General features: G+C 33.0%; 1 protein-coding gene across 6 annotated transcripts in view; it reads right to left on the bottom strand.

Annotated features, from left to right (window-relative positions):
* The window catches only part of LOC126777614 (uncharacterized), a 76,824-nt gene extending 57,063 nt beyond the window's left edge, over window positions 1-19,761 (bottom strand). For all 6 annotated transcript variants that reach the window (XM_050500692.1, XM_050500693.1, XM_050500690.1 and 3 more), the window contains exon 1: window positions 19,483-19,761. The gene's annotated coding sequence lies outside the window, so the exon portion shown is untranslated. The remainder of the gene's footprint in view (window positions 1-19,482) is intronic.
* Window positions 19,762-20,997: the final 1,236 nt, after the last annotated feature.

Genomic DNA, 20,997 nt, shown 5'->3' with positions numbered 1-20,997 from the left:
TCTGAATCTAGTTAACAAATCTCCCTACAGAGCGGCCATTATGGTTAAAATTTGTCGGGAGGACTTCCACTCAATTCTTTAACTATCTATCTAACCTTTAATACTATAAAATTAACCAAACAAACAAATTAAGAGTTCTAAGCCGAATTGCCTTCTAATAGGAGATTTCCTCAGGAGTAGGAGGTTCGTATCTTTAAACACTCAAGCCAGCTTTACTTTTGCCGGCTATGTCTCAGTTTCCAATAATTTATTTCCCAAGGTATCTAAAAAGTAATTGGTTTTGTAAGATTTTTCCAGCATACAAGCGTCCCTCTTGATTCTAATAAATTTTTCAATTGAATATTTTTGAACGTTTTTGGATCCTATTTTATAAACGTATACATTGGTTAAAAGGAGTAACGCTTGTTCCTAGGGTAAGCTGTACGTACGTCACAATTTCTGGAATAAAGTTTTATGCTTTTGCTTTCATAATTTTCAATATATTGAGAAGCGAGGATCATTATTTTAATGTATTTTAATTTACATCTTAATTAATCTTTTAGGCCTAAGTTATAAGTTGCACGAACAGTGATTGCACCTGTGTTTGCGCACACTTCACTATCACAACACCTACGCAATTGGCTATTCTCCATTAAGAATGGCCGCCGTGGCCTACATCGATTAGGAAATCATCATATTTCTTAATCCCTCAATGCGTAAACTAATCACGCAGTATATATTATAGTCCTATATTAAATTGGTAAAATAGTATAAATTTGTCAAATCAAGAACAGTTTATGGTTTAAAATAAATTTTAATCGACATTTTTATTTAACTGACGGAATTTGGAATACAAATTCAAATGTTATAAGGATTTCGTTATAATATAGAGTTACCGCCGATTCGTAATGTAGTGGAGAAGAACCGCAGTAGACGCAGTATTTTCTCTCATTCGCCAATTAAATTAAATAAATATGTTAATTAAATACAATTAAATGATTATTCATCCTGCATATAAATCAACAAATACTAAGTTCACGCTTGTTTGTCATCTATATATGTATTTATTTATCGAGTAATTAGCATTATTTAGTAATATTTTTAACACAAGATTTAAGATTGTTGATAGGCAAATTTATACTTAGTACTGTTCTAACAGCAGTCGAAATTCAGCTGTAACCATTATTGAGAAGTTAAGGAAAACATGATTATGGATAGATTTTTTTCCAATCTTATTTCTAATATTGTTATTGATAACTGAACAACAAAACGAAAATTAGTTGACAAACAGAGGAGACGGCACCGGACAGCTTATATCTTTACACAGCTGCCGTGTTCAATTTTAAAATTACAAGTCACAAATAAGAAATTGCTATTAATGAAGTCATTTGAAAAGCGTGGTCACCATAGCTCGTATCGATGATGGTGAGCACGTTTCGAGCAACGATAAAATGTGGTAACAGCCATATAAAAAGTAGGCCGCGTGTCAAGGAGTAAATAACTCGAAGGCAAGTTAGGATAAATCTCGACATAACTAGGTAGGTAATCTATGTAGTACATAAGATTAACTTATAATCAAACTCCTTGCAATAGCATGATTTGAACTAAAAATTTAATATAAGAGCCGAGATGGCCCAGTGGTTAGAACGCGTTAATCTTAACTGATGATCGTGGGTTCGAACCCGGGCAAGCACCACTGAATATCATGTGATTAATTTGTGTTTATAATTCATCTCGTGCTTGACGGTGAAGGAAAACATCGTGAGGAAACCCGACACTGAAATACTGCCACATGTGTATTCCACTAACCCGTATTGGAGCAGCGTGGTGGAATAAGCTCCAAACCTTCTCCGCAAAAAAAAGGAGAGGAGGCCTTAGCCTAGCAGTGAGACATTCACAGGCTTTTTTAACAATTTAGCTAATTAAAATTTAATTAAGAATGTAGTATAATACAGTGTCAGGTGATTCGTACCCTCTATTTTTTGTACCACTGACAACATTTGTGTAAAATTTCAATTTTGATGACCGGTTGCGTAGATAAGACAAGCGTAACAAACAAACAAACTCACTTTCGCATTTATAATATTTAAATAGTTATTACGTCATGGAGCAATGAAAGAGTCATGAGCTAGCTATTAGAATATCTCTTGCGTCTTTGTAACAACATATAAATATTTTTGTATAGTCAGAATATTATCTAAATGAATGAACGGCATATACTTAAATATATTGTATATTTTTTTAGTTTCGAAATAGAAGGTTCAATCTATTTATATAATATATAATTATAGTAAACAAGTAAACAACAACTTTATTCTCACGGCTTATGAGAGTCTTATGGTATGAGAATCCAGGGCAAATGAAAAGGCCCTACCCGCGCTGATCGATCGTGGCTCGTTGGAGTCTTCATCAGGGGCAAAAGTGATCTCGCCCCCCTTCAATTCTCACTAGTTTTCTCCTCATGGCCGTTTGAAACGTCACAAGCGTCGGGGCTGTGGGAGGGCCGAGGCCGCCTTCCTTGTGTCCGACCAAATAACCTAGTCACTAGACCGATGTCATAGTCAACCAATAACATTTTCTAACATTGAAGATGCGCAGCCATTGATTTAGTTTGAACTGTTAACCTAAAGTAACTAATAAGCACTAATACTTCGTATTCTCGTCGCATTAAATTACATCTAACAGAATTAGTGAATAATAATTCACACGTTCACAGACTACAGAACACACACACGACTACAGAAGTCATAGATACCTGTTGGTTTCCATAATGTAATTAATATGATAAAGGACATAGCAATGTTTATTGGTCAATTAAACAGCGTTATTTAAGACGATTCTGGATAGCCTGGTTCTTAGAACTCATGGATTTTATTTATTTTTTAACCGGAGCACAACTAGTATATACTGCTGTTTTGCGGTAGAATACTTAGTGGGTGATACCTACCCAGACGAGCTTGCACAAAGCCCTACCAACCTGGAAGAGATCTTTTCATTTCCAAGTTGTGCTATCGTCAATCTCATCTATCTCTATTTATAGACAAGATTCACGAGATTAATAAAGAAAGCTAAGATCTGAAATATATATTAAGGATAATGATTTGTCTCCTATAGCCCTTTTGACCATGCTATCACTCGTTGATATATTTATTTCCGAGTTTAAACCCGCGATATTCACTTAAAATCAATGTGTTGCATTTGAACTGGATTCTGTAATTATAAAAATAATTCAACATTCCACTCACGTCACATAATATTAACGTAATATTATGTAGGCGTTATTTGAATGGCACTTTTCAATCAAAATCGCTTTGTATATCCCCAACACTCATTAAACATAACTTGCAACATTACAACACGACAATCACAATACTCTGATACGATTGCGAGTTAATGATTTCCTTTATTGTATGAAAATGAATACCTATTTACATAACAATATAAATTGTGTTCCCATACTTAGCTTGGATATTCGATATTCTATATTTAAATTATTCTATGGTGTGAGAGTAGTTTGTATTTTTATGGTATGAGGGGCAAACAGTCAGAAAGCTCATTCGATGGAAAGTGTCTACCAGAGCCCTATGTACAACACCGGGCTTGCTGGTGCGTTGCCGAGCTTTAAATGTAGTGTTAATTTTAAACTGGTGTTTTGAGCTCATTACACTAAGTTTTTTTTTCATTTTATTTTTTATAGTACAGGTAGGCGGACGAGCATATGGATCACCTGAAGATAAGTGGTCACCAACGCCCATAAACGTTGGTATGGTAAGAAATGTTAACCATCGCTTACATCACCAATGCTTCAAAAACCTTGGGAACTAAGATGTTATGTTCCTTGTACCTGTAATTACACTGGCTCACTCACCCTTCAAACCGGAACACAACGATAGCAAGTACTGCTGTTCTGCGGTAGAATATCTGATGAGTAGTCGGTACCTACCCAGACGAGCTTGAACAAAGCCCTAGCACCAGTAAAAGTTTTTTTTGAGATTATAGAAGCAAATTGACATACAAATTCGGCGGTTCTTACCAGGTTTAAACCCGCAATTCGGCACATTTGGCTCAATTGTTATTTACATATATATAGAATCAATTCAATTATAATAATTAATATTTTGTGCAAGTAGCTATCGTCATTATTATATTTGTCGATTAAGCCGAATAAATCGTGCCGAAACAGCATCATGTCATGCTCAATAAAAGTTATATGAAATACATTATTTTCATTGTTCATTATTTCTCTCAAGCAATTTTAAAAAAAGAGACCTCGACTGTTGAATAAAATATAAATTTATAAAGTAGTTCATAGGTGCCTTTGTAAACGTTTTTTTGCGTTCATAAACGAGTGAGTTGTTTTTGTTTTCTGCCGCTAGTGGCGTTGTTTGTTTTTGTTAATATTAATGTAATGTCACTTGTGAGCAAATATAATGATATAAATCGCCTTCATTAAGAAATCTAACAAGAGTTTTTATTGAAATACTGACTAATTCTAATATCGACAACATATAGCGCGACAGAAGTATGTGTGTTGAATAAAAAACCATGTTGTAAATAATATATGGACTACAATTGTATATGGCATATGTTATATGTATATCTCGATAGCGATAAATAGCACTTATTAGATATATCATTCCTTAATCGCGCCGTCTAGATATTTGCTACTGGGTATATGTATATATTGTGGAACAATAGGATCCCCGGCCGGTGACGCTGTAGAGGCCATTAGGCCAAAGCCTCTCCAAGTTCGAAAAACATTAAACAGTGGAACTTTCTTAGTTTCATTTACCATTTGATCCTCCAAAATTACTCCGACGTGAACAATAATAAACTATTGTAACGTCATGCCACATAATGTCACGCCACATGCCAAGACAAGCCAAGCCAAGCCACGCCATGCCACGAAAGTTAAAGCCGGTACTGTCCACCAAGCCCGCCTGTAACCATTACTGGCGTCACATTCGAGTGACAACAGAACTTAATACCCGATCGGCTCATTTCGGTACGTCAAACGTTTTTGTACAAAAATGTTGCTATGGCAACCTAAATAACGGATGAGAGGATGTGTCCCTGACAACGACAAATAACGGTGGTGAATTGGAAAAGTATTAAGATATAAATATACATTCGATTATTCATATATTGTTATCATTATTACCGTTCCACTATAGTTTAAACGAAACTTATTGCGCAATTTCTATACTAACGAGCAATTTGCTTTAAAAAATCTGCTAAATGTCATTTATTGCCATACTCAGATGAGAGTGCGGAGTGCAAGGGAAAATTCTAAACTACAGGATACTACTGACATTCTAATTGAGAAAAAAACAATAAGTTCTCATTTTTGACTCAGGATTTAATCTCTTGCCTTAAAAACTGCAGCTATAAGCCAAGCACTAGACTAACAGTTGCCTAATATATCGTTACCAAAACATATAGAAAGATGTATTATTATATACAAGAGAATTAACATTGCAAAATCTCGGTACATAAATGTTTGATACAAATGTAAAAAATAGATAACGCATAAGATTAACCAACATATAAAATGAATAGCAAATCCTTTCGCTTACATTCTTCATAGCTTTGCCAATTCGCAATAAAAACCAGACCATTAATAGCTGTCCGACGAGTTTTTTTTTCTAGTAAATGGACAACGGTATAACAACATTCTAACATTTCGACATTGTCGGATAAATTGAGAAAACTGTTCCAGGAAATGTATAATTGAATATTATTAACTATATAAATTAAAAAAAAAAGTTTTTTTGTTCATATTTGCGGTTATGAAATGTTGGTCTGTCTCAATAAGAGAATGGTCCCGTATATTTAAATTGATTAATGTGATATCTATTGTTACACAAAAATGCAATTCGATTAAAAACTTTTTGATCACCTTTGAAAATGAAAAAAAACCTATTTTTTAAACATAGGAAATCCGTTTTAGAACCTAATTAAGGTTTAAATTTAATGATTGTACACATTAATGTTTATTTAAAATCATGTTTATATATGGAACGTACCGTACGCCACACGCAGACCAGTTTGCTTCGCATACCAACGCGTTGCGTCATTTCTCGCTTCGCTTTACACCTGAGATTTTACAGCGATTAAACACAACTTCTGTATATCTTTAGCGCTTTAATGTAAGACTAAGGTAAGCTTATGTGTCGTTTGTTTTATTTACACATATTTAAAGATTTATAGACCTAAGTCAAAAACAAATTACACTGTATTGGAGTTGGCTCTTCCGAGCATCTTTGTACTGATACATCATTTTAGAAGATTACATTATAATAGTTTCGCCCGCGTGTTAGGGGGAGGGGGGCCTCCCGGATTATTAGGTAGGAAAATGTCCGTCCTTGGAGCTCAAGCTTGCATCATACCAAAATGCATCAAAATTCGTTCAATGGTTTAGCAATTTCGTTCGTTTTCGCATTTATAATGTAAGCTGCTGTTTTCCACCAATTAAATAACATAGGATTCAATTAAATACATTAAAATTTATACCTATATACTGTCATTATAAAATCTTATAACGTGCAACAACAATTCTTTAGATAATAAACAAGACATCTTGTTTATTATCTAAAGAATTTATATAGAGATGTAATACTTGGGGCAAGTAGAATTTATTGACATTGCGGTGTCGGTAACTTGGAGTTATAAGTTAAACTGTAGTTCAATAATTGAAAATTCTATTAAAATAATATAAGCATATTGTGACTCAACTTTGTCCTTGGATGAGCATATAGGCCACCTGATGGTAAGTGGTCACCAACGCTCATAAACATTGGCAATGTAAGAAATGTTAATCATCCCTTACATCGCTAATGCGCCACCAACCTTAAGAACTAAGATATTATGCCCCTTGTACCTGTAGTTATATTAGCTCATTCAACATTCAAACCGGAACACTACAATACCAATTACTACAACTCCTGCTGTTTTGTGGTAGAATATCTGATGAGTGGGTGGTAGCGACCCAGACGAGCTTGCACAAAGCCCTACTACCAGTAACCTCCCGAAGGAAGTTCCAAGATTCCTATCTGAGGATTATAGTATATCAGAGAACCGTGGCGATCCCACTTTGATGATTTTCTTTTTCTTCATAATAATTATTTTTAATTTTTAATGTAATTAATGCTGTATTTTGCCATCGTTATTATTGTCTATTGAAAACATTGTTAAAAAGTTGCGAATTGTTAATTTATTACTTGCTTAATGGCATTTCTTGTGCTCGCATTGTATGAATTATTTACTTGCGGAAATTTTATAGATCGATGTTAACTTTATGTATCTATTCAATTTATTTTATCTTGTATTGTTTGTTTCCCTAATAAAAATATAACGTAATAAAATATTGTTTGCGGTGGTTGTTCAGTACGGGGCCAAAGTGATCTCATCTCATTCGTCATTATTAGATGAAGTTGTTTTCTTTTTTGGAACGTACATTTGAAAAAAATATTGATGCCGGTTATTTTTAAATATTTTTTATTCGTTAGTTTTTTTTTTAAACAGTTAAGCGGGATAATGGGCCGTGTGATGGTAGGCAGTCACCGCCCGTAGATATTGGCGATGTAAGAAATATTAACCATCTTACATCACCAATACTCAACCGAAAAACAAAATACTCAGTATTGTACTGGTTGGTGGTAGAATATCTGATGAGTGAGTGGTCTGTGGGACCTACACAAGCGGTACCTTCAAGTTAGTGTTCAATATTACGTATTAATAAAATATTATTATGAAACATACATATCATACTTCGTATGACATTAACCGAAATCTTTAAACGTTACTTAAAAAACATTAAGTTTCAACAATTAAGTCGATAACAGTGTTGTTTTTATTTTATATATAATGAATTAATGTTATTGGTTAACCTAAAACATGTTTATTGGTGTGAGAATAAAATTGTTTTTGTGTGTATATATAAATAATAAAAAAATATAGTACGATCAATATATTTTATTTATAGCTCTTACGGTCGAGACATCGGATGTGTAAATTATACCGGATAATTTTAAATATCACTTGATTTATTTATACTATATTTAAATTTATATATTTATATACCTATATAATATACCTAAATAATGTATTTTAAGTAATAAATTATATACATAAAATTTGTACAGACATTTTTATAAAATACATAATTAAATGTTCCAAAAAATATTATGTTACAAATACGTTGCAAATTTCCAATTAATATCTGCTCGTTTGCAGTTGATACGCTTGGACCTTGCAGTAAGAGTGCAAAAACTTTCATTAAAAAAACACCTTGATTTACTCTGCCACCATTCCACGTGGTGATAGTTTGTAAGCTCTCTTTATTTGTATATATTTAAGGCTTTAATGTAAATAAATAATGTTTCAGTTTAGAAATGAATGCTTGCCGTGTTTTGGTAAGATTCCGGACCCATTACGGAGAGGAAGCGTCAATATCAAGTTACACGATGTTAAGTATAACTTAAGTAAAACCAAAATATTTAATAATAGTCATAATCATAATTTATCGACTGTATCACGGCGAGTGCTCTGAGGAATTATTCTCTCTAATTCCTGCTTCCCCCTTCCTTCTTAAGTCCACGCGAGCTGGTTCTCGATGTCACCGCCTAACTGTGACATCAATTCCATCGCGCACAAAGAAATTTGGCAACTCCTTTCTTTGTCGCACTACCACAAAATGGAATTCCTTACCAGCTCACGTGTTCCCCTCCTCTTACAACCCGGGTTCCTTCAAACGAGGCGTGAAGAGGCATCTTGCGGGCCGGCAAAGACGGGGACGGCTAGTACAGAACATTCTTCCCGACTGTACTGGCCGTCGTCGCGTTTGGACTCTACTACCACTTACCATCAGGTGGAGTAGAGTCATTTGCCATCCCGGGGCATATAAAAAAAAAAATAATGTTTTGAACATTAAGCGTGTGAAATATCAATGGTGCTATGGGCCAGTGTCTTCGGTCATGCGTTCTACTGTGCTGCAGGGGCCGGATTCTACTAACCTATATCGATTACGATACGTTCCCGATTCAATTCCGAGTCTATATTTATTCGAATCGGAACTGAACCGATAATATGTTAACATATACCGTTATGTCAAAATCCAACTTTATTGTTAACTGTTATGTCAATAGTTGATAATTGAATTAAACAATAGGAAAACATTTAAACGGCAACGATCACGCTTCGATTCGATTGCGATAAAGTGACAATTTATTAGTGGAATTGGTCGTCAGATCGTACTTTTAAATCGTATTTTTATCGCTACAAAAATTTATGACGTTATTAAAAAAAATATTTCGGATTTTATTCGAATAACTGGTAATACTAATTTATAAGTAGGTAATTTTTTTTTTAACATTTCAACCTTCTTAACGTTAGATCATTATTTATGTTGATTTTTTATTTGGGTACCTTTGAATTTATTATTCAATACATAAAAGGCAATATCCCGATTATTTATAAATTCACAGGTAAAATAATAACTTTTTTTAAATCAGAGGAGAATTCGTTTGCAAATAGAGAGCTTTGCAATTATAGGATTCTTTTATATTATTATATCAGTTTTTCGCAGTGAACGCGTGCTGGGCCCATAACCTATTAAAACACATTGACTTTCTAACTATTTATTCATACGCAATTAGACAATGTATATAGCGTTTTTATAAAAATAGTGAATACATAATATATTATGGTAGACTTTCATCCGATACATGTAAATATCACGATATTTTCCGCCTAGCATGAAATGATTTATAAAAAGAAATTAAGACATGAAAATGCATTGGTGCCTGGGGACGAATTCTACTAATCTATATCGATTACTATACGTTCCCGATTCAATTTTCCGGTCCAAAAAATTCAAAAAAATTGTTAACTTTTATGGCAATAGTCGATAATTAAATTAAAGAAAAGGAAAACAGATAAATGGCAACGATCACGCTTCGATTCGATTGCGATAAACTGACAATTTGTTAGTAGAATTGGTCCCTATATTGGAATTGGCCCCTAGTCTCATAGGAACGGCAATATTCGATTAACGTTCACGATTATAGCGAATGGGACATCTTAGCTCTCGAGTCTGTACTAACTAATATTTATAAATATAAAAGTGAGTTTGTTTATTTGTTTCACGTCTAACTACTCCACGGATCATCATGAAATCTTACATTAAAGTTGTCAGAAAAGGACAAAGGGTATTTAATACGTCGCGAGCGGAATTTAATTAACATATAAAACTACTTAATAATTGATTTATTGCAACGAACGATTATTTGACGTTATTTCGTGACATTTTAAAAGGAAATAGGTAAAACGGATAGCAATAAAAACGAATCGAATTAAAATGTCGAAATATATACAGGAAAATATATCAAATTAAAAATATAGTTCCAGTTTCTTACAAAACACATTCATATTGGGGAATCTGAGTAATGTAGAGTTATCTTGTAGTGACTTTGACCGAGATTAAGTAACACTAAAGATAATTAACGATAAATTATATTAAATTGTAAAGCAATAATACTAGAAACGAAATGACCTCGAAAGTTTAATGAAGGAAAAATTCCACCGATGGTCAAAGGGATCCTATTACTTCGATATATTATGGTATCCGCTCGACATTGTAGACCAATGAAATAAATTCACAGAAATTTTCGGATAGGAGACGAGCATTTTTATCACCTGGTGGTGAATGGTCATCTTTACCCCTCTGTCATAAGGCGAGATGTATATTTATACATATACATATACATTTATTAGCTCATCTTGCTTGCGTGAATTTGTTTTGTTCTGCAGTTTAGTGACTCTTTATATATGTATATATATAGGTATATGTGTAACTCAATTTGGAATTAACGAAGCAAAACAAAACAATAAAAAAACAAATTGAATTAATGACACGGACACATTCTGTGGAGATGCAATTAATAATGAGAAAATAATATATAAACTTCTTATATACGTTCAATACGACTCTACATGATCTAAGATATATCTAGTTAATCAGTATCAAGTGGGCCAAATTATTCTGTTTCGCAACAGAATAAACGGTAAGTACATAGGTGGTACCTTAGCGAAAATTATCTCGTTAATCTATTCAATACGCTTTACTTATAAAACATAAGTTTGAGGGTAGAATATGTGGTAAGTAGGTTCTCGTCGAAAATGTCCTTTTCACAAATTCGTTAGATTCAGCTAGGTACTGCCATAATCAGGGCGTCTCAATCACTGTATGAACAAGGAAACCTTAAGAATGTTTCTCCTGCGTTATAAAACAGTTTATAATGAATAACGATAAATGTAATGGTAATAAGGAATGGTTAACATCCCATACAATTAATATTGTTTATAGATCCATAAGATGGTTAATTTGTCTGCAATTATTTTATCGATTAAAATCAAGCACTGGGAACGTCGTAAGATAATTAATTTCTATTCCATCGTGGAATCCGCATTCCGAACCGCCAGCTTTACAACAAACTGTGATGATAAATGAATTGTTATTTAAACATTCGTGTTGGACGCAGGTCATTCTCATCTCCAATTTATGAGCCGAAGGCTATTTAGTATCTCGTAAAAAGTGACTGGAGTGAAGCCGCTGATAAAATCAACTTGGTAATATATTTTTTGGTGTTTACTTATACATAAAAAAAGACAGTCAATCAATTCGTCAATTAAATCTGAAGCAAAAGCCGGCAATAGTCTCTTGGCAAAGTAAGGAGTGAGATTATTAACGCCTGTTACCCCTCAAGTAATGATTTTGGGGATGTTGCGGTTTGATGGACACATGTGGCATTTCAACAGACACATGTGTATTTTTTTTTGTAATTATTAACACACAAAAACTCTTTAGTCATCGGATAAGAATCACGTTATTTATAAACATGGATATATAAACCAAGAGCGAAATGTTGAAAATAATAAAAATAATAATGATTTTTTAAACATGCAACCCAGCAAGATATTAAGTATTTCGTACAATATTCATTTGCTATTGTAGTAGACGGCCATTGTTTAGTTTACAGCAGACAACATTAATTTACTCTGTAGAGTCAGCAGAATATTAAAATAAAATAATATTTCTAGCAGACAAGTTTATATGAAATGTTATAATTATAACATATTTCAATACACGATTACGTCAAACATAATTAATATTTGTATATTTTTATAATTAAAAAATATATAGGCGGACGGGCAACTGATCGTAAGTGGCCACCACTCAAAGACGTTGGCGTTGTAAGAAATATAAACTACTTCATCCATAGCCTGTGAGCCTCCAACCTTGAGGACTAAAATGTTATGCCCCTTGCACGTTGGCTTATTCACCCTTCAAACAGGAACCCAACGATACTAGTATCATGACACAGACATCATGAATATGTCATGAGCGAGTGCCCAAAACCCTACCACCAAGTGTATGGTTTCCATAATTCAATTAAACAGTGGTCCAACAAATACTAACCATTGAACAATTATTGTATAAAGCATATTAATATATTGTTCTGTCAACTGTACATCGCACAGGATGATTAAACAGGTGTACAAGAACTGCTGTAGATGGACGGATGAGATAAATCGTTAGGAGTTCCGTTCAATTGTATCTGCGATTTTCGTATTCTTATCGTATTGTTATCAATACATATATTATTCATCATCGTCATCATCTCCTGGCCTTATCCCATTTATTCAGGCCCTTAAGGTCAGCGTAGTGCGGGCATACATTATTTATAATATAAGTACATATATAATTCGGAAATGTATAGATGATTGTATGCCTTGCGAATCCTTGCCTTTGAAAATGTAATCAATTATAAAAGTTGACAAAAAATGTTGACTATGTTTCTTTCAATAAGTACTTAAGTTTAGTGTTTCTTTATTTAATAAATAATTATTATAATGATTTTTTTCCTTTCACAAATTGTGCGATTGTACATAAAGTATATATATACAAGTAAATCTGAATTCAAGTTTGAAGCGTATTAACCACGGCGATATCATATTTTACTCAAGTTAAATTCCACGTTGTAAATGTTTAAAGCTACCGATATTATAATTTTAATGTGAATTCCGTAATAAATAATATCTGCGCAGCCATTAGTTGTGAAACTGCGTGCTCTCACGCATATTATCTCTGTACGTGATCTGTTGTTTCCTAACAGCTGCACTATTGTCATACAAGCCGCGGCAAGTACATGTCTACGAATTTCTCTTATTATGTCATTTTATAATTATGCTAAGCGAATGGCGCCAACTTTACTAGCAAAAACACTTCCCATCTCTTTTAAGCGTATCGGGTTTTATTGCGGTCTCGCTCTCACGATACGTTAATACGATTACTTTTGAAAATGTCAGCATAAAATTATTTGGTCAGCAAATAATCGAATCGACATTAAGGTTTGATGTTAGGTAAAATTGAAAATCAAATATACTCTATTCAACTGAAGTTTGTTTGCGTTTGAACTCTACTACCACTTACCATCAGGTGGAGTAGAGTCATTTGTCCTCCCGGCGAATATAAAAAAAAAAATGTTTGAGAAATATTAAAATGTTGATTCTATCAAGTATAAAAAAAAATTAAATTAGTACATAAATTCATTAAGTGGTACAAGCCCGTCTGGGTAGGTGCCAACCACTCATCAGATTTTACACCGCCAAAAAACAATATTAACTATTGTTATGTTCGGTTTTAAGTGAGTGAGCCAGTGTAACCAGTGTAACTAAGTACAGGCAATAGTGACATAACATCTAAGTTCCAAAAGTTGGAGGCACATTGGCGATGTAAGGAACGGTTAACATTTTTTAAAAGCGCCAAAGTTTATGGGCGGTGTTGACCACTTACCACCAGGTGGCCCACATGCGACGATGTTTTTCTTTTATGTAATTGTTTTATTATAAGTATGTAAGTATATATCTACATATATCCTACTACTGATCTAAGACCTTCTCTTAAGAACTATTGGTTAAGTCACGATACTCACAATTCCTTCCATTAATTAACTTTTTCAAGGGCAAATTTTTTTAATAAATGTATTTGATTACAACAACGAGCGTTCCCAGGTTTTTTTATATAAGTGTGATAGGAAACTATAAATTCTTCGGAAATTTTCTGAACATAGCTATTTAATACCGTTAGTATTAACATAAGTCAGCGTTTAACACTTACGAAAGCGATATGTTAAATTTATAAGTAGCTTTAAGAGGTCTCACAAAAGCGGCTTAGGAGACTTTTTTCTTTTGTCGGTTTATTCGTTTTAGGGTTTTATTACTAACAAAATTTAAAAATGAACGTTTTCAACAGAATTAAGGTATTTATGAAATAAAGCTGGAGAGTTTGTACGTACGCGTTAATATCAAGAAATTCAAATCCGATTTGAACAAAATATTTTTTGGTATTGATTACTGCAGAATTTTATTAAAAATAAATATACTTAGACTTAAAACCCAATAACGATCAAACAATTTGACACAAAATGACAAATCAAACCATTTGAATATCTACTAATCTATAGTAATATTTTAAATGCGAAAGTAACTCTGTCTGTTACGCTTTCAAAGCTAAACCACTTGGAACCACCAAGGAAGGATAAAAGCTGTTTTTTTTTTACCTAATACCCGCCCTGAGACGGCCCAGTGGTACAAGCCCAGATGGCCCAATACCAACCAAGGTGGTAATAACGCGTGAATCTTAACCGATGATCGTGGGTTCAAACACCACTGAATTTTCATTCAATTTGTGATTATAATTCATCTCGTGCTTTGCGGTCAAGGAAAACATCGTGAGGAAACCTGCATGTGTTTAATTTCATTGAAATTCCGCCACATGTGTATTCCACTAACCCGCACTGGAGTAGCGTGGTGGAATAAGCTCCAAACCTTCTCCTCAAAAAGGGAGAGGAGGCCTTTTGCCCAGCAGTGGGATCTTCACAGGCTGTTACGACGAATACCCGCCCCTATCTTCTTAAGACACATGGACGCATATTAACGATTTGTTACATCGTCAACTTGCCCTCAATTATGAAAACAAAAGTTAATTTATCCTTGTACTTTAGTTTTTATTACACTGGCTCACTTAACATTCATACAGATCTAAAAGAGTGATGTGTATCCCGAAAAGAATAGGCCCATCCCATAAAAATATATACTTAGCCTTAACTATGCTTTAAACTGAAACAAAATACTTGCCGACAGCTTAAAGTGGAATTTATTGAACAAGTTAAAATATATATTATAATCAGAATGCGTATAACAGGTAACATATAAATCGTAAGAGGAGATAAGTTATGAGCGTGACGTCACACGGGGCGTGGTACTTCACAATTTGCATATAAACGTACATACGTAAGAGAAAGTCCACATAAAACTTGTGTGTTCTTTTAAACGAACATTTCTCTTAGTTTTGTGTATTTTACATATTTAATAGATTATACTCGACTTCGTTCGAACACAAGATATATAACTAAAGTTTATAAATCCCTGGTAACTTTATTGCATTAATGGAAAAATACTCATATATGCTAAATCCGTGTGTTCCGCTGTTGGTCAAAGGGCTCAAGAGGAATGTTGCTAAAATGCGCGTTAGTCGATAAATATGTGCCAGAATAACTTCCGACACATGTAGATTTCTTGATCTTTTCCTTCCCAGCCGAACAGAAGATACACGTGTTTGAACACATAATCTTCGATTGAAATTTACAAATTCATCATAAATAAAAAAATATATGATAACAGAAAAAAATATATTTTATTTTCTATATATTTTATAAGTATCATATTAGCTTGACATATTTAAAAAATTGAATACGTATACACAATATGTATGTATACAACTTTATAGTATTTTTTGCATGAATTGATTTTATGAATAAAACATGAACGTACGCGCATCGGTTACAGACTTATGACGACAGCCTGTCGTTTCTTTTTTTTCGTTCGCAAGAAAGTAGATAATTATGGTATAACTGGTACATAGTGGTACACTATACCATCCTTTATTTTTGCAAATCATGTAGAACCAGGGATTTTATGGAGCTCCATAATTATAAGCAAATCCGATAAAAAATAATGTGAATTGTTGTTATGTATTGTATTGTAAAGTCTTTGATTTTGTTTTTTGCACATAGAGTTAACTTGTAATTATTTATATTTTCCTTTTACGATTCCTTTATAATCATTAACTATCCGAAACAATCTGATAATCCTAAATAATTTCAAATCCATAAAATCACCCACTAGAACTGGTCTGATACGATTCATATTTCGTTGTTGTATGTTAGATTGTATGTGTGGATTTTATCCAGAACCTTGTGGTATATATTCATATTATTTATTAATCAGAACTATTTCCGGTCGTGTCGGATTGCCGTCCCATCATATTATGAGAATGAGGTTATATAAAGTGCACCTGTGTTTGCGTACAAACTTATGCAATCTATAATATGTCCTGCGCAGTTAGCAAGTCTCCCTTGAGAATGGCCGCTATGTCGAAATCGGTCAGAAGGACATCATTGATATTAATTATTTTCCGGAATATTTTCAAGTATAGTAATTTAATTAGTATATATATAGATAAAGAAATATGTGAAAGAAACAAAGTGAAACAGTATATATAATATATATTATGAATATTGCATTCCTTAAAGAAATACAGTAAAGCATTCCGGTTCCGCGTTAGGAAACCTGACGACTGCATGGTGCTTACTAGTAAAAAGTATTTTCTAATTCAAAATCGTTTACAATCAAAATGGTTTAACTAATATTTAAAAATCGTAATTTACGATTCGACTCACAATTCACAATAAAGATATCAACGCGTGTGAAGCATTTCTTAATCATTAAAGTTATAAATAACTTTACGCCGCTAAAATTATGAAATATATATAAACTATTACAGTCAAATAAAATCGCTGATTATATTTTGTTTATGACTAAGTAGTTATTTTTTTGCGATTAACGATGCGTTATAAAATTACTCATACATTTACCAATGTAAATAGGTTATATACATAACATTTAACATAACAGTTGTTTTCAAAGATTTATAATTTTACTTAAATTTAAAATGACAAGATAAAAATTAATAAGTTGACTATTTCAGAACTAAGTGCTCGTTCAAAATATAACTTAAGGCAATCTGTATGCAGCAAACTTAATATTCAAAAGCGCCAAAAAAAGTATAAAACATCTAACTAAAGTCTAATTCTAAGCAAACAAACAATTAATTTAACCAATCAACTATAATCATACCCTTTATAACTATAAGAGCGTAAAAATTAATGAAAAGTTCGTGTAATTTCATAACAAGTCAATTACGCTGCTGACGGTACGTAATGTAAACAATGCAACTAGTTCTAAGCTATGAAATGTGACCTTGGTTTACCATTTAGGTAGAAAGTAACCTGTAGCTTAATTGATCATGTAAATAGGTCGTTTCATGACATTCTGTTGAATTAAGGTATGCAAGCTCTGCTAAGGATTGTTTATTGCTATCGCTACGCAGAATTTCATCAAAATCTGTTTACTCGTTTCTATATGATGTAACACACGATTATATTTAGTTTTTATTTGTTTTTTTTTTTTTTTTTGTAGTGATTATGCTTATTGCGATTCATCTTTATTAATAAAAGCGAATATCTTTATAAAAAACGAAAGCAACACGCTTTAATGAGGCACAGCGCGCTTTTTTTTCAATTCACTCAAATTATGTTTTACATTCAAGTTCGTCAGAGGTGTTTCTTTAATAGAATAGTATTTTTACTTTCTTTTAAAAAAGTACTAAACATTTTTTCGATCCGATTATGGCAAGACTGGCCCAAGCCATCCCGACCGACTAAAAGATTAAGAATCTCATGAAGACCCAAAAAAAAGTCAAATAAAAAATAAAATCCGGTATTCATATAAGTTTATTGAAAAAAAGATATATTTTTAATTCATGTGCTATAACGAATAAAACTTAATGTACTATTTAGATAGTATTCTAAGCAGCAAATGTGTGTGGAATGTATCAGCAGCTATATCAGGTGCATAATTTATTTAGAGTTGCAGTTGCAAGGTTTGACCCAGTCATACTAACGAACGAATTAAAATAAATGCTTGTTAAAAATAGTTTTAAAGTAATTAGTTTGAAGAACATAAGTATATTATATGTTTTTGCAGGTCTCAAACTTATCGCGTTCTAGTCCGGATTCCGGAAATCCAGACACACCCAGACTCTGTCAAATTGAATGGCTTAAGCATATAATTATTATAAGCACCTAAGCCGTAACTGCAGTGCAGTGAAATAGACCTGCGTGCCTTTTGTTAAACAACGCGTATTATTTTTGAAATCTTTACCTACGAGTTCAGCTTGTTACGAGTAGTTAAGCAAATTTGTTGCGCGAAGCTTTTATTCATTGGTAGTATTTGTAGACGACTATTTGTATATTTGACTATTTGACTGTACTGGCCGTCGTCGCGTTTGGACTCTACTACCACTTACCATCAGGTGGAGTAGGGACATTTGCCCTCCCGGCGAATATATAAAAAAATAAATTGTATGAATACTTGAGGGATATTCTACCGTTAACTTTGAATGGTGAGAGACGCTAATTACAGATATAAAGGACATATCATCTTCATGTCACGGACCGGTTGACGGTCGCCTTTTTTATAATGCCAGTGTTTATGTGCGAAGGTGACATACTAACAGACCCTTTGATGATAGACCATCTTTAAAAAAGACTATGCTATAAAGAAAACAGTAATTGAAATAATCATTCGGGTATTTCACGTTATAATGTTATTTTGTTTATCTTTTCATTGTCGTTTTCGCTTTGTTGCAAAGCTTTTAATTATATAAGTTACGTTTGTTACTACGTCCGGTAATTGTAGGAAAAACTAGTCTAGCATAAAAGCCGCGGGCGACACTCAGTCTGTTTAAATGTTAACTGTGGGACCGAACCCACGACCTCCGGTTTCGAACATTTTAACCTTGGCTGTTATTTACTCAAAACATTATGTTTATTAAACAAATATAATAATGAGATCATAACACATAAACGAATAATATCCGTGTACGAATATTTTTGTATATACCTGCTGTTTGGTCTTGTACAGACTTAATAGTATTATTCATTAGTCAAATTTATTTAAAAAAAATAGATATCATACAAGATAATTTTTCTACGCAAAATAATATTACATAATATAAAGTATATTAATACGTTAAGATAATGTTATTTTCGTTTGTTATTTTTATATTTGTTATAAAAGAATGAAAATTATATATACTATACTTGTTTTATTTGAAAGGTGCCATAAGATTGCCCAAAAACGTACAAATTTCGAACACATCTTAATTACAAGTTCTTAACAATTATAATTTCTTATTTAGTTAACAACCGAATAAAGAACGTGTCTATATTAGAAGTAAAAGATTAAACAAAAAAAAAACAATAAATTTGTAAGTAAATGCCGAAGAATGCCAATAAAAACTTAATAATCATAACTCACCTCTCCAACCGGAATCCAATATAACTTCAATCGTCATAAACAGAAGATTCAAATGGAATCTATGAATAAAATATAATTAAAACATTCAGTTTTAAGTACCAGCCAGTTCACTGAGTTTCCACACACGAAAATTCCGGTAAACAGTAAGAAAACGTTTCACATAAATCTTTAAGAGAAATTTTATATATTTACAGTGAAATTTGGTAAACGCGGGAAATCACAAGAATAAAATCTTAATAACACTCACGGCGCATGCGCAACACAACAAGACCTTTCCTTTGCGAATGGACGACTGTCTTGTGTTGTGTTGTGTCTTCAGAGTCTACACCAATCGTAGACTTACATTCTCTTCAAATTGCGGTATAATACGATCATTTTAAAATGTCACATGTAAGTAAATAACGTAAGCTATTACAATGTATTTTTCATTTAATAGTATTATACAGGTAAGTTTTCGAAATCTTAAACGATTTTTTGCTTTACAGTAGGGGTTATAGGGGTATTTATAGCTTGAATATTATCAGTCAGAGTTGCGAAAGAAATTTAAGTTCACAGCATGACACGTAAAGTATGTTTTCGTTTAGCAATTTATAACATGAATGAGAGTTTTGTTGTCGGGAATATATGCTTTATTTGATTGTAATAGGGCTTATGTTAATTGCAATTGCATTAAGTTGATCACCTTAGAAGAAATGCTATGGCCTCGGATGGTATGTAAAGTACTTACTTGGTAACTTGTTCATGTAATGATTTATGAAATATTGAAGTAAGTTATACGAGTACTATAATTTATTTTCATTGCATTTTATATCAAACGTGATGTATCCGCATTTTCATCCGCGTTCGTTTTGGGTTATATAATTTTACATACCCGTTTCATATAGTTTGCCATATTATTTGACGACTTAAGGTCACATTTTATAATCTATATTCTAACTAGGGCCGAGATAGCCCAGTGGTTAGAAAACATGAATTTTAATTGAATGTGCCGGTTCGAAACTGGCTCGAAGCATGTGATAAAGGAAAACATCGTTTAGAAACGGCGTCGGCTGAAAATCTGCTATATGTCTATCCGCCAACCCGCATTAGAACAGCGCTGCGAGATAAAATCCAAACCATCTCATTTTATTACCTGAGGCAAGCTGTGGGACATTTACGGACTTTTTTAGTTGTACTTTCTAACTGACTAACGCAACAAAAGCTTTTGACTGATGCTGGTTGTTTCGGATATAAGTACATTAACACACTTTCAACAGACTCCAGGCTGCTTCTGAAATTCTTCGACAGAAAAATCCATTTACATTTTAACGGCCCGATCTGGGCTTTGAACCCAGCACATCGGGATCTGCGGCCTTATATCTAGCCACTAGAACAACGAGGCAGTAATTAATCATAAGAACGTACGTAACGTACGAAGATCGTACTATAAAATAAATAGGTGACATTTACGACTAAATCACGTTGAAGCAATCGCGAACAATACACATATAACATGTATGTATAAAACAAAAACTA

The sequence above is a fragment of the Nymphalis io genome, chromosome 23 (assembly GCF_905147045.1).
Source record: "Nymphalis io chromosome 23, ilAglIoxx1.1, whole genome shotgun sequence".
NCBI classification, from domain to species: Eukaryota; Metazoa; Arthropoda; class Insecta; order Lepidoptera; family Nymphalidae; genus Nymphalis; species Nymphalis io.
This window is presented reverse-complemented; position numbering and strand designations above follow the sequence as displayed.